Below are 15,362 nucleotides of genomic sequence, written 5' to 3'. Positions count from 1 at the left end.
GTTGTCTTGAATCTAATTGACTTCATTCCCGGATAAACGGTATAAAGGTCTCCGAGAGCACATACAAGGCGTGTATCTAACGTCACTGTGAAATGGAAGAAGTAACGGGCCGCCGTTATCAGTTTATCGGCCGGTAGATCGGTGTCCAAACATTCTTATCGACCAACGTAAACACTGGAGTAAGTAGCCTGCTTTCTGACAGTCACCCGAGAAGGATACGGTCGACTGCCGACAAGCCAGTGTGTGTGTGTGTGTGTGTGTGTGTGTGTGTGTGTGTGTGTGTGTGTGTGTGTGTGTGTGTGTGTGTGTGTGCACGCGCGTGTGTGTGTGTGCGTGCACGCGCGTGTGTGTGTGTGCAATTACCTGTTGTCACAGAAGACGTTGCCAAGAGTAACGGCTCTCCCGTGCGGCATGTACTGTATACAACGACGTTACTTCAGACCACCAATCATTATCAGTTTATTGGTTAGCCAGTGTTTTTTTTTTTTTTTTTTTTTTTTTACATTTGCCCCAAAAATATATTTGTTTAATTTTTTCATCTAGAAGTAATAATCAGCAATAAAATATATATTAGAATAATTAGAATTCTATTCAATGTATTGTCATTTTACAAGTACAGAGTACAACAAATATTTAAGAAAGTAATTGCCACTGATTTGCGGTAGGATATCTACACTTAAAGTTAAACCAGCATTGGTTTTGGAACTCATTGCGCTAAAAATATTAAAATAATTATTTTTATAAATTTTATTATAATTATATTATTGTTGTCACCTGACAGCAAGGAGTTTCACTGGGGGGAACGTAACGCGTGCGGAGGTTCACGCTATTTCCCCCAGATCCCCTCCCTGCTGAACAGGCGCCCCGACCGACCAGTAGGAGTCGCAGTTTACAACGACCAGGACACATACCCCACCGGCTTCCCACCCGCTAACGACTGACCAAGCCGGACGTACCACTGACAGCTGGATTCGATCCCAGAGTCTCTGCGGTGGTACGCGAGTGCTTAGTCCACTACGCTAACCAGCCACACCCGATTTGCAGTGTTTATGTCGAAAAATAGCAGTAAAAACGGATCAAATCTGTGTTATAATGTCGAATAGAAAGGTAGCTGTGGAGCAAAGCACACCTGTCCTCGGCAGCCATCTTGCTTGTGAGTGTCGAGCACATTTACATTTAGTAATTTAGCCGACGCTTTTATCAAAAGCGACTTACAAGTTCTGTATTACAAGTCAGCAGGAAGGGTACAACTCCTACAACTGAGTAACAATGTTCAAGCAGTGCTGACACTTGGGCGTGTTGAGTGCCTATAGTAAAGACATATTAGTATAGTAGGAAGAGTGCATGATAGTATAAGGTTCGTTTTTCAGATAAGGTTAGTTTTTCAGATATTGATTGAAGAAGTGTGTTTTTAGTCGACGGCGAAAGATTGATTGATTGATTGATTGATTGATTGATTGATTGAAAACTTTATTAACAGATTGTAGAATGGGTACAATACAGTTCTGGGTCATACTAGCTCCCGCTCAGCGTCATATTGCATATATCTCGCTTCAGCATATATATACTGAATACATTTCAAAATGTACCTTTAAATGCCAGCATTCATCTGGCCACACCCCCATCCGCTTACCTACATAAGCAGGGGTGGTGCCACGCACTCATCTCCTTCTCAAATTTCATCACAAGCAACGTGTTGCTCATATGCCCACTTGACGTGGAGAAAAATATTTACTCTGAGGAAAGGAAGAACAAGGAGATACGTTGACATCATATCTTTATTTTCTCTCTCACTATTTTCGAGAAAATACGGCGATATTGTCTTCGTCACTGGAGTGTCTGGAAGATGGTGATCATTCTAAAATCCTCCACCGGTTTTCGTATTGGGAGCACGCCGCTGCATGCCTCTCAACTGCAGTTCCTTGCTGTGGCTGGTTGCGGTAAAACCTTTCAGGACACAGCTGAACTGTAGGACGCGCCGCTGTTGTGAGAAGCGGTGGGTTTCAGGTTGGTGAGTGATGTTTTGCTTGCGGCTCCACTTGTCTGTTAGTGCTATGGGGGCTGGCTGACAATGTTTACGAACACCGGCCCCAGATTAAGGTCTTTTGTTCAGCCTCTTAGGCAACAGCGGAAGACCTTGGTCTGAAGCCCATTATAAGTTAACTAGTGGGCCACGACCATTAACACTGGTGATCCCTGTGTTTTCTGGACAAGTGGATGTTTTCTCTGTCACCGTGTAGGCCCCGTCTTTCATATCCAAATGAGAGTATTCCCTCACGAGGAAATATGGGCATGGATGTTCGTTAGCGGAAGATCTGTGTTCAAGTCAGCTACACAGGCCAGTTGGGTATTGTGCTGGCTCCGTCGGGTGTTGGTAAAATCACCGTTGTAAAACTGTGTTAACATCTTGTTTCTCTTTTCTCTTAAAAAGTGAGGAGGGTTTCAGAACGGCGGCCTGTCTGAGTGATTGTTATATCATTGTGTACAAGTTCAGGTGATAGCTGCTCAGCTTACGTGCTAGTGGTGGCCTACTGTTAGCCAGTCAGCTGTTAGCTGCGGCGCTAGCCTGCTGTGATCACTAGGCTAGGAAACGTTAGCTTGCGTGCTAGTCGTGGCCTACCTAGGCTAGGCTAGGAAACGTTAGCTTGCTGCTATCGGCCGAGGCCCAGCGCGGGGTGGCTCCGGCCCCTTGCGCGCCGCCGCGGTTCCCAACTCCCCTCTCCCTCACGGGGAGAGGCGGGGGGGATTCGAAGTCTCCCCTCTGGTCGCGTGCGCCGTTCGCTCGGCGTCTCGCGGGCAGGGGCGGTAGCGCCCGACGGTTAGAGTGGCCGTTAGCTTAATGCTACACTGTTGAACGTGCTTTGATTATAACATGTTTTAAACACTCTTGACTACGACGTCATCTTTGACAGAGGATGTTCGTCGAACCTGCCCTGAGCCAGGACGGCAAGGACTGCGTCAACAAGGGGGACCGGAGCGGCGGGATGGGGCGGCTGTGTTTACTACGGTGCCTTGTTAGAGGCTGCAGTTTCGCTTGATCTGCGCTCAAGGTAGGACAGGGCCCTGTTTCTTGTACCTGGTTCAACTAAGTCGATCAAGATGTCATTATCCAGCTTCAGTTAACCCGATGTTTGAAGCCGGGATTTTCCTGTTCCTCGAAGGTGGATTCAGTCTCGTTAACTCAAGCCAGACTTGCGACTCAGGCTAAATGCGCGCGGCCGCTTCAGTTGAAAAGCCAGCACGTATCGATAGCAGAGAATCTGATTCTCTAGCGGCATTGATTGATTAATTGATTTAGAACTTTATTAACATATTGCAGTACGGCTCAATCGCCTCGCCGACAAGTTAAATGCGTTATCTATAGGCTAATTTCAAGTCCCTCATTACCTCAATCAATCAGATTATATTTCTTTAAACTTGCCTGCTGGATTGAATAATCAAATGAGATCTTGCTAGCGAAAATAATTAGTAAAACTGTCATACAGAATAACGATACGGCTCCCTTACCCATTGATTGATGTATGGTTGATCTTTTACTTATCTTTTCTGTGGTCTAAAGGGTTGTTCTTCTGACTTTCACGCAGACGACCGGGGTTCGAGACCCAGTCGTCTCCTTCTTTTTGCAATATAGGAATAATTCAATTTGGTGCACGTTGAGAGCTATATAAAGAATGACATCCTCAATGCATGTAGATTTATAATATTTTAACTTAAAACTATGCTACCTTTGCGTATAATCATTAATATTATATTCCAAAAATTTATATTGGAAAGATGGGGATTCGAACCCCGGTCGCCGGGTTGCCAGGATTGAGCACTACCGCTGAGCCACTGTGCCAGATGGGATAAATTCATTGTTTATACATTAATGAACGAGAGACCCGTGTTTAGAATATTCTTTGTTTTGAAGGAAGTTTTATCTCTTTATCCTCATTCATTAATGTGACGTCAACGGCTCATTCAATTTCTCAAATCCGTCAAACAGCGCATCTCATCAGACATCTTAATCCCAGTTACAATTAAAATAACCACATAATGTGTACATCGGACGAGCGAGCGCCACGGTATATATAACGTGCATTATTTAGGACAAAGTGAATTTAGTATCAGCATTTTGGGTCTATTTTACATTTCAAAAGCCCCCTCTGGAAGAATGGAGCACAAAAACGTAATTCAGAATGGTATAATGCAGATCGTAGACTGTGGGAATAATTTCAGGAAACGGGCTGTCACTTCTTTGCGGGGGCGTGGCGATGGTTCAGGCTAACTTGAACTTAAACTCTGCTTTCGACCAGGCTCAAACTTTTGGATCTGTTGTCATGGTGATTTGGAAAATCCAGGTACGGGGAACCGGAAAGTCCGGCTAACTCAGTTATCCAGTTAAAGTTATCCGGCTAACTCAGTTATCCAGGTACGGGGAACGGGGCCCAGGTCTGACCAGACCTTGAGCACTTCTTCTTGCTTTCCCTTCTAAATGTTTTGTAAATAACATTGTTTTCCAAAACGAGTGTTGCTGCACTACATTTAGGATACGATGCAAGTTATGTGTGAATTGTCTTGTCACTGGTATTAGCTTCTCCATGCAAATAGGGTTGTTTATTACAGATGTGAAAATGATCTGGTTTGTTGTGTTGAGAAACATCATGTGTGTTCTTGTACCGAGCACTCTCAACTAAGGGGGTTAAACTAACCTATAAAGCTATGCTTAGTGACATATGAGTAAAGAATGATTCTTCTCTCAGCCTGTAATGACAATGAACAGTGTGTTCACATATTAACAGGTTTACCTGTTCAACTGGCCGTATTAAGGGTAAAGTAGGAGGCTTGTGTTTCCCCCCGGTTCCCTGGGGACTTCTTCATCCTCCTCTCAGACATGTTGTTGCACTACATTGTGTCACTGTGTGGTAGGGATACGATGTAACCCTTAGCTTGATTGCTGAGGTTGTGCTAAACTAGAGCTGGGCCGTTAACGGCGTTAACGTGCTGCGTTATCGCGAGACTAGTGTCGCGCGATAATATAATTAACGCCGTTAACATTTTTTTCAGCGTTGGGTCTCGTCTGGGACATTCGCGGATGTATACCATACCAACCTGGTCGAACTACTCTGTGTGTGTGTGTGTGTGTGTGTGGGGGGAGGGGGAGGGGCGTGAAGTTCGTGAACACGTGAGCGGGGCATGCGTGAAGCTCATTACCATCAGCTGAGCTGCATGACAATGGCGGACGCTGTGAGCAGAAGAGATATCTATGGTAACATTAAGCACAGTTTGCTTCAGGGGTATTTTATTTTCAAAAAGCTTCCAGATGGAAACCTCGACAAGACGAAGGTGATTTGCACTTTGTGCAAAGCGCAAATGACCTACTGTAGGAGTTCCTCGAGTCTTAAATACCACCTGAGCAAGAAGCATCAAATTGATGTTATGAAGGAAGGTGCCGCCGCGGCCGGACCAAGCACAGCTGCACCGGGGAAAAGTGCTCGTCAAACTACACTGTTTGAGTGCAACCAAGGCAAGCCCGTCAGCACAGCTTTATCAGCCAAGCTGACTAACCTCCTAGCCCAGTGGATTGCCATCAATTGCCGGCCTATCAGCGTGGTTGAAGATGATGGACTCGAGCTTCTTCTCCGGGCGGCGACAGGCGACCCGTGTTACAAGCTACCTGCGAGGCGAACTATCATGAGGAGAATTCATGACCAACACGCCACAGAGAAAGTTGTGAAGGAAAAGAAGTTGGCCGCGGCGTCGTGTGTAGCACTGACTGGGGACCATTGGACATCGGTCAGCAACGATAATTACCTAGGCGTTACTGCACACTTCATCGATGCCAGCTGGGAACTTCACTCGTTCGCCTTGGGTACGTTTGTTATTTAATTTATTTAATTGACCACGGTTAAGTTGGTTTCAGGGGGGACCCTGATGTAAACAAGACAAACGTCTTTCTCTGGTCTGCATCCCCTTAACAATTGTGTGTATTGAGCTGTACTGTATTGTACCCATTCTGCAATCTGTTAATAACATTTTCATTAATTCATTCATTCATTCATTCATTCATTCATTCAGGCTGGATACCCAGCCATCCAACCATATAACCATCCAACTGGCTGAATATTCATTCCAACCTGAAACCAACCCACCGTGGCATGTAGTATTAAATAAAATTTATAAACTTAAACAGATGTGTCCTTCAGTTATTGGTGTAAAGGTTTGGAATTATCTCCATAGCGAGCTTAAGGGATGTAATATACATTTTAAAAATTGTCAGTATGAAAGTCAAATGTGATCTGAATAGTGAGATATTTTATTTTATTTTTATTCTTTATTATTATTATCATTTAATTAGTTCTTGTTTAAACTGTGGATTGTTTTTCTTGTATATGGTATACATTTTTTACTAGCAAACTTATTCTGATCTACTTTGTCTGTACTAGGTGTGATTAAAACAGAGGAGCGCCACTTTGCAGAGGCGTGTGCCAGGCAGTTTCTGGACGTCGCTAATCAGTGGGAGATAGCCGACAAAATCACCACCATTGGGACAGACAGCGCTCCCAACATGATAGCAGCAGGGAGGATACTGCCATTCGAGCACATGCCCTGCATTGCGCACCTCATACAGAGGGCCATTGTAATGTCCCTTCGGGATAGTGGTTTTGATGGTGTCCTGGCCAAGTGTCGAAAAGTGGTCGGACATTTCAAACACAGTCCGGCCAACACAGATGAGCTGAATGTCCAGCAAGCATCCTGTGAACAAGAGCCAGAGTCACTCGTGCAAGATGTTCCAACACGTTGGAATTCCACCCTTGCAATGATCAATCGTTTGAGGCGCAACAGAGTCCCAGTGCACGCAACGCTGGCCCAGCATAAGCACAAGCTGGTCCTCCCAACAGATGCTGAATACGAGAAGCTGGCAAAGCTGGAGAAACTGCTGGAGCCATGCAGGTACTGTATGGTCTACAAAGATAGCGTGTTCTTAAATTGGCATACAACTTCTTTTAAAAGTCACTTTGTATTTAATTAAGAAATGCATGCCCTTAAATACTATAAATGATTCAGAATCAGAACTTATAAAAGTGTAATCTTAGTTAAAGTGTGTGTGTGTGTGTGTGTTTCAGAACTTTAAAAAAAAGAGTGTAATCTGAGTTAAATTAATTGGCCATATTTTGTGTGTGTAGGTACATCACTGAGCTCCTTGGTGGGGACAAGTATGTATCCTGCTCTGTGGTTCTACCTGCCCTGCGCCACCTTGAGCACGCAATGAAGATCTCGGATGAGGATCCTGCCTACATTGTGCGATTCAAGAATGCCTTCACCCAGGACCTCAACCAGCGGAGGGAGAAAAGTAACCTGGAATGGCTGAAGGTATGTGAGACTGACTAGAAAATAACTGTATTGTCTGACCATTATAGACTGTTAAGCCAGTAGATTGATCAATGGATAGATGAATGAGTCATGAAGAAATATGGTGGTTGGATTTGCAAAGTTACTTTAATTTTTATTTTTTTCATCATCAATTAATTATTATTTATTTTTGTTCATCAAAGGTAGCTACTGCTGTGGATCCACGCTTTAAGGACCTCAAATGCCTGCCCAAAGCAGAGAGGGGGCCAGTGTGGGCAACACTGAGTGAGTTGGTGAAGGCAGAAGAACCTGCTCTGCAGCCCCCGAGGGAGGAGAACCCTGAGCCACCTAAAAAGAAAACACTAGTGATGGGATCAGACTCGGAGTCTGATGACGACTCACCAGTGCCCAATCTTGTGGAGAGGTACAAGGTAGAGCCAAGTGCCAGCTTGGATCAGTGTCCACTGAAGTGGTGGTCAGACCACACTGCCGCCTACGGTAAGCTGGCCCACATTGCCCTGAAGTACTTGGGGAGCCCTGCCTCAACTGTCCCATGCGAGAAACTGTTCTCTTTATCGGGCCATATTGTGCAGAAGAGGAGAGCTAGTTTGTCACCAGACAATGTCAACAAGCTGGTCTGCCTTAGTGACTGGTGGAAGAAGGAGAAATAGAGACTGATTGAGTCAAGCCATTTGTTTTGTTTTTGTTTAACCTTTATTTACCCAGGGTAGGTTCGCTGAGCACAGATGCTCTTTTTCAGCTACGCCCTGCTTCAGTCACACAGTTCCAATCACACCTGGGAGCTGCCCAGTACAACCACAGTCTGACACTGAGTAACTCCACTGGAGCAGTTGGGGGTTAAGTGCCTTGCTCAACATTTTGTCATTTAGCTGACGCTTTTGTCCAAAGCGACTTACAAGTTCTGTACGACAGGTCAGCAGGAAGGACCAGCAGCAGTACTTTCATGCACTTTTAATTCCCAAGATAAATATATGGCATTGCTTTTGTTGTTCATTTAATTGAGGGATTTGTTTAAGCTGTCTTTATGTCCGCTGATGCATAACAAAGTGCTCTTCAGTGCTGACTAGTAGTTTATAAACAACACACTGCTATTCAATGCAGACTATTAGTTGATAAACAACACACTGCTATTCAATGCAGACTATTAGTTGATAAACAACACAGTGCTATTCAGTTAGCTCTTGAAACGGGCCTCCAGATGCTTAAGGCCACCCCTGATTGGCATGTTCCTTTAACACACATTCTGTCAGATTATATTAACTGATTTCCAGTTTGGTAGTTTGTCACATCACTGGACCTGTCTGTATAGGCCCCTACATGCTCTACTCCACTGTAGTCTACAGACTGATATGTGCTCTCTACTCCACTGTAGTCTACAGACTGATTTAGCCTGCAGACCTGTCTATAATGTGCTCTCTACTCCACTGTAGTCACAACTGAGTAACAATGTTCATCAAAGAGTGCTGAAACTCTCTCTCTTTGAAAGTTTGAAATGCGGTACTGTTCTGTACTGATAATATTATTTATTTGTGTGAATAAAACAACACTGAGTAACTCCACTGGAGCAGTTGGGGGTTAAGTGCCTTGCTCAAGAGCACTTCAGCGGCATATTTTTTTTTCATTCAGTTAACCTCAAGTTGAACCGTTCAGTCTGCTGCTGTTCCCTTCTGTCACCACTTGGTGTCTCTGTTGCTGCTGTCTGAGAGATGGGAGAACTGCAGAAACTCAGAGGCTCCCTCTCCCTCTCTCTCTCTCCTCTCTCTCTCTCTCTCTCTCTCTTTGAAAGTTTGAAATGCGGTACTGATATTATTTATTTGTGTGAATAAAACGATTTATTAAACACAAGTACATCTTATTGAACATTATTTTGATATTTCATTACCAATTATCATAGCAAAACAGCTTTTTCAAACAGTCTGTAATGCATTTTGGAAACGGGAGATGGGCTCGTGGTGTAATGGGCCACCTGGCCTGAGAAACGTAAGGAGGAAAGTAAAAGTAAGGACTTACTTCTGGTCATTATTTGGGTAGAACACACATATTTTGAATGCCTTAGGCAGACCTTTTTTTTTTTTTTGAGCCATTTTAATCTAGATTAATCTAGATTAATTCCAGGATTGCATATAGATTAATCTAGATTAAAAAAATTAATCTATGCCCAGCTCGCTTGAGAAACTTTATTTTTCCTAAAAGAAAAAATTGTTTGGTCGCTTTTCGTGTGTGCTTAGCAAGGCCTGTGGCCGATACTAATTATGTATTCTCTCATTATGAAAATAGGCGTTCCTCTGTAGAGTGTTTTTGCCATTTTTTGTAGGTGATGATGGGTTGTGTGTGTCATGTGACCTACAACTGGGTTGGGCTGGCCACAGAAGCACATGTGTAAGTTTGGTACCGGGGCTCTTGGAGAGCCCTCTCTATTTTGTGTTTTTTCCTTAGTAAAAATCAGATAGCAGGTTAGCACATGCGCTGTATGAAGCTGTTAGACGCTTCATGGAGCTGACTATGACTGTGTCATACTCTCTTTTGTCATTACATCGTATCATGGGTGTGGGGTCGTAAAGGGGTGAACTGGTAACCTTTCCTCCCCTTTTTTCTGTTGGTCAGGGGTAAACCCACCTGTCCTTCAAGGTTCCTGTCACGTTGCGGTTCGGCACGTTACAGGGTGAGGGGGGGGGGGGGAGTTTCCTGGTCCCACGCCCTGGAATATTGGAATAGTGCGCGTCTCTGTTGGTAGGACTTCCGTGTGCTGTTCAGGTCCATATGATGGATCTGTTTAAAACGGGGGGTGGTCAGGGCTCCTCCTCACGAAGCTCCTATTCGGGCCTTCTGTGAGTTGGGTCTCTCCTTCCATGTGAGGGAGCCTCCTCAGAGTACAGAGCCTCCTCCTCAGATTGATAAGGTGAGTGGAACCTCAAGAAGGAGTCCTACTCTATTGTGTGTGTATTCGATTCAATTCGATTATTGAGTGTGTATGGGTTCAGTGCCTCCTCCCCGGAGAGCCCTAAAACCAAACTTTTACATGGCTCAAGGTGCAATAATATTCTTTTCAATCTGTGCAGCTCGTGTGGGAAGTCTCTCTGGGGATTTCCGTCTCCTCTCTATGGGAGGGTGGTGGAATGTAAAAATGTAAACAATTTTTACCCCCGGCCGTGTAGACTGGGATACATACTGTTGGTGCTTCCTTCTTTTCTTTTAAAAAGAGTTGGAGTTAGGAAGTATCACACCCCTCTTGTCGTTCCCCTGGGCGCCTTGGGGATTCAATGACAGGTCTAAATAGCCTGTTCATTGATGTGGGTGTGTCCCGACGCACGCATAGTGCTAGCTCGGGGTGTTCTGTAATCAGGCGACTGACTGGCACGCCTTGGTTGCTTGGGGTTAAAACGGCGTTTTTATAGAGCAACTGGGATGGAGGTTTTTCCTCTTCCGACGACCTGTTTTGGTTGTCGACGGATTCTCGTTCATATCGGGGGGATGATGACGGAATGGATCTGAACGTATGTAGAGGGGTCTCACGCCCTGGGGGTGGGCCACCGGGCGCGGTTCGCCCCGAACGTCTGCGTGGCGCCTTCTTTTCATGTTTAAGATCAACACGCATATCTGCCCCTTCTCCTGGAGTAGGCATATCGGCGTGGTTAGGGCACGGGACTGGTTCTGGTCACGCTGGTCCGGATCAGTTGAACCCGTTGTCCGCCGGGGATGCAGATCTGCTGTTCTGGTACCCTGAGGGACTTGGGCTTTTTTCAGGGGGAAAAATGCCAGGTCGGTCCGGGTGTCACAGGGTAAGCGCTATGGAGACCCTGGTTGGGTAAATTTTTTACTCAGCACTGTCGTAATGGCTTACGGCCATGCCAACCTGTACACGCTCGATCTCGTCAGATCTCGGCCGCTACACAGGTTGGTCCTGGTTAGTACTTGGTTGGGAGACCGCCTGGGAATACCAAGTACGGTGTGCTTGGGGCTGGTTCTCCATTCTTTTTCGCTCCTCTCTCACGCATGGCGAAGAGGGGCCTGTTGGGGTGGTCTTTGACCTCCTCTGGTGACCCTGTGCTTTCCGTATCGCCGGGCCCGGTCCGGAGTAATGTTTCGTCGACCCGTAGGCCTGGGTTAACCCTTTTTTGAAAACTGAAACACTTGTACTGCGGTATAGCCGGTGTATACCCGCAGGTGTCTTTTGGAGTTTTTTTCTTGAGGGGTTATAGGAACAACCACCGCATTGGGTAACACCAAGGTGGTTGATTCCCTGGTGTGTTGGGAGCAGTGTCAACTCCCGGGTTACCCGGTTGAGGGTGCCCCTGCACGTTCATGACGTCTGCCAATCGTGTCAGCCTTCTCTGCCTCAACCCCTCTGAGTGGGTTTTTTTTTTTAAATGGAGGCTTGGTCATGCAACAACGCCAGCATACGCCCCTTCCGCCAGGGCGGCTGTGTTCAGCTGTCCCCTCTGGCGCCTGTCTCGTCTGCAGTCTCCAGGCTAGGGTTAACAGCCTGTTGCCTGGTTTTTCCCCGGTGCGCTGCCTGCTTCCGTTGGTTAACCTTTTTTGTGTGCTTACGGCCATGCTGACTGCCTGTTCTGCAGGGTCAGTGTGCCAGGCGGTGTACTATTGGGGGGACAGGGCCCGCGCGGCTTACGGCCATACCAACCTGAACACGCCCGATCTCGTCCGATCTCGGAAGCTAAACAGGTTCGCGCCTGGTTAGTACTTGGATGGGAGACCGCCTGGGAATACCAGGTGCAGTAAGCTTTAATGAGGGGCCTTTGTCCGAATACGCTGGCGATGTGGGGGGCGGGGTCACTAAAGTGCCCACCTTAAAAAGGTGTTGCCGAATTTCTATCAGCATGTGACCTGTCCCACCAGAGGCGAGAACATATTAGACCATGTATACTCGCAATTTAAGAATGGGTATAAGTCACAGGCTCTTAGTCCATTCGGGAAGTCCGATCACGCCGCCATCTTTCTTTTGCCAAAGTACAAACAAAGTCTCAAGCGAACGCCGGTGGTCTCGCGAGAGGTTAAGCGTTGGACCGTGACGTCAGAGGAGTCACTCCAAGCTGCACTTGAATGCACAGACTGGAGTGTATTCCGTGATAACACAGCCAATATTAACGAATACACTGAAACGGTGCTTGACTATGTCTGTACTCTGGTAGAAGAAACAATCCCCTCCACCAAAATTAAAATCTACCCAAATCAAAAGCCCTGGGTAGACAAATCCGTTTGTGAGGCTCTGAAAGTGCGCACATCAGCATACAACACCGGGCTGGTGACAGGCAACATGGAAGAACACAAGATGGCAAGATACAACGTCAGGAGAGCAGTAATAGAGGCAAAACGGCGTTACAGGGATAAAGTTGAACTTCAGTTTGAACAGGCTGACTCTAGAGGCATGTGGCAGGGCCTCAGAACAATGACAGATTACAAAGGCACCCCCCTCAAACTGAACAGTGACATCTCCTTAGCAAATGATCTCAATTCCTTCTATGCGAGGTTTGAGGCTGTGAATAACAACACCAGCCTACAAACCACGGCAATGGGGGGGGGGGGGTCTGCTGATGGAGACTCAGTGTTCAGGGTAACAGAGCATGAGGTGAGACGGATCTTTAAAAAAGTGAATATCAGGAAGGCAGCAGGACCGGACGGCATCCCCGGCCGCGTCCTAAAAGTCTGTGCCGACCACCTGGCCCCGGTATTCACTGACATCTTCAACCTGTCCTTGGAACAGGCTGTCATCCCCACCTGTCTGAAGAAGTCCACCATCATCCCTGTACCCAAAAAATCTACGCCCGCTTGCCTCAACGACTACCGCCCTGTAGCCCTCACCTCCATAGCCATGAAGTGCTTTGAGAAGCTAGTGAAGGGCTACATCTGTTCCTCCCTCCCCATCAACCTGGACCCTCTGCAATTTGCATATCGCCCCAACAGGTCCACGGAGGACGCCATAGCCCATGTGCTGCACACAGCAGCATCACACCTGGACAAGAGGCAGGGGAACTATGTGAGAATGCTGTTCATCGACTACAGCTCAGCATTCAATACCATAGTCCCCTCCAAACTCATAGCCAAGCTCAGGGACCTGGGCTTGAACTATGACCTCTGCCAGTGGGTCTTGGACTTCCTGATGGGCAGACCCCAGGTGGTAAGAGCAGGCAACTGCACCTCCTCATCCATCACGCTCAACATAGGGGCCCCCCAGGGCTGTGTTCTGAGCCCCCTCCTCTACTCCCTGTACACACATGACTGCGTAGCACAGCGGAACAACAACACCATCATCAAATTTGCTGATGACACAGTAGTGGTGGGCCTGATCTCTGCCAACGACGAAAGGGCCTACCTGGAAGAGGTAGAGAACCTGTCACAGTGGTGTCAGGAGAACTGCCTCTCCCTGAACGTCAGCAAAACAAAAGAGATGATTGTGGACTTCAGGAGGTCGGGGGTCAAGGACTACAGCCCCCTCAGCATCGACGGGGCACCGGTTGAGAGAGTGAACAGTTTCAAGTACCTCGGAGCCCACATATCCGAGGACTTGACATGGACCACACACATTGACAGTGTTGTGAAGAAGGCACGACAACGCCTCTACTTCCTCAGGCACCTAAGGAAGTTCCAAGTCAGTCAGAAGATCCTTAGGAACTTCTACTCATGTACAATAGAGAGCATCCTGACCGGCAACATCACCTCCTGGTTTGGGAATAGCACTGCACAAGACCGTAGCAGACTACAAAGAGTGACACGTTCAGCCGAACGCACAATTAGAGGGGGGCTTCCCACCCTCCAGAACATTTACAACAAGCGGTGCAAGGGGAAGGCTAAGAGAATTATTAAGGACTCGAGCCACCCGAACAACTGCCTCTTTGAACTGCTGCGGTCAGGCAAGCGATACCGGAGTCTTAAGGCGAGCACAGAAAGACTCAGAAGAAGCTTCTATCCCCAGGCCATCAGGCTGCTAAACGAACAATAAACACTATGCAACAACCATCAAATGCACACAGCACACACACCCACACGCACACACTCACTCAAACAAACAACACACTGCAGCACCCACTCTACACACTTTAGATCACACAAACACACTTTACACTTTATATTTATTGATAAAGGATTTGCACTACAACTCGTACACCTACTGTAAATTGTACCTAAATTGCACCTCATCCCATTTCTGCCTTGCACTATATAGTATTGTATATTAGTACACTGCACAGTATTGTATATTATATGGTAACTCAGTTACGTCTATTCTGCATCGAACATTGTACATATGTCTAAACTGAACACTGTGACCTCATTTTTTTTACTTCTAATTTTACTATGTTATTTTATTTCATACTTATCTTGTCTTGCACAGTCTCTGGAGCGTAACAGTAAGAAGCATTTTGTATAAAAGTATTCTGTACTTCTGTATGACAACTATTAAAGAAACTTGAAACTTGAAACTTGGTGGGGTCTTGATGCTGGCATCATGGACTTCTCCGGGCCCCCGTTCCAGGGGGTCCCTTTGGTGGGTCTGGGTCTTCCTTCGTGCTCCGCTGCTACGGCCTTGCCACGGGGTTGGGTTTGCCCTTGACCCCGTGATTCTGGGGGCAGTAACGAGGTTGTTCCCTCCGTTCGTTCCCGGGTGGCATGCGGGTTGTGCGTGTGTGTAGTCGTGGGGTCAAGCCACGGTCTGCTCACCCTGTGCGTTGAGTTGCTTGAGTGCCTCTTCGCACGGTCGGGTCCGTCGCCCTCCTGTGATCCCCCAATAGGGGGGGGTGCCCTCCATTAGGGGGGGTCGGGGGGGCTCGTCCTCCCTGATCTGATGGTTGTGGGGGGCCTCAGCGGGGTACATTTGTCGAGCTTCTAGCTCCCGCTCAGCTCCTGCTATGCAATATGACGCTGAGCGGGAGCTAGTATGACACAGAACGTTAGGTTATGTATATAACCAAGTTCTGTTAATACTAGTGACGCTCAGCATCTAGACGCCGCTGCGGCCCTTGATTTTTCATTGTGGTGAAATTTGTTGGGAAGGAGAT

Source organism: Notolepis coatsorum (genome assembly GCF_963971535.1).
Source record: "Notolepis coatsorum genome assembly, chromosome: 1".
NCBI lineage: Eukaryota > Metazoa > Chordata > Actinopteri > Aulopiformes > Paralepididae > Notolepis > Notolepis coatsorum.
This window is presented reverse-complemented; position numbering follows the sequence as displayed.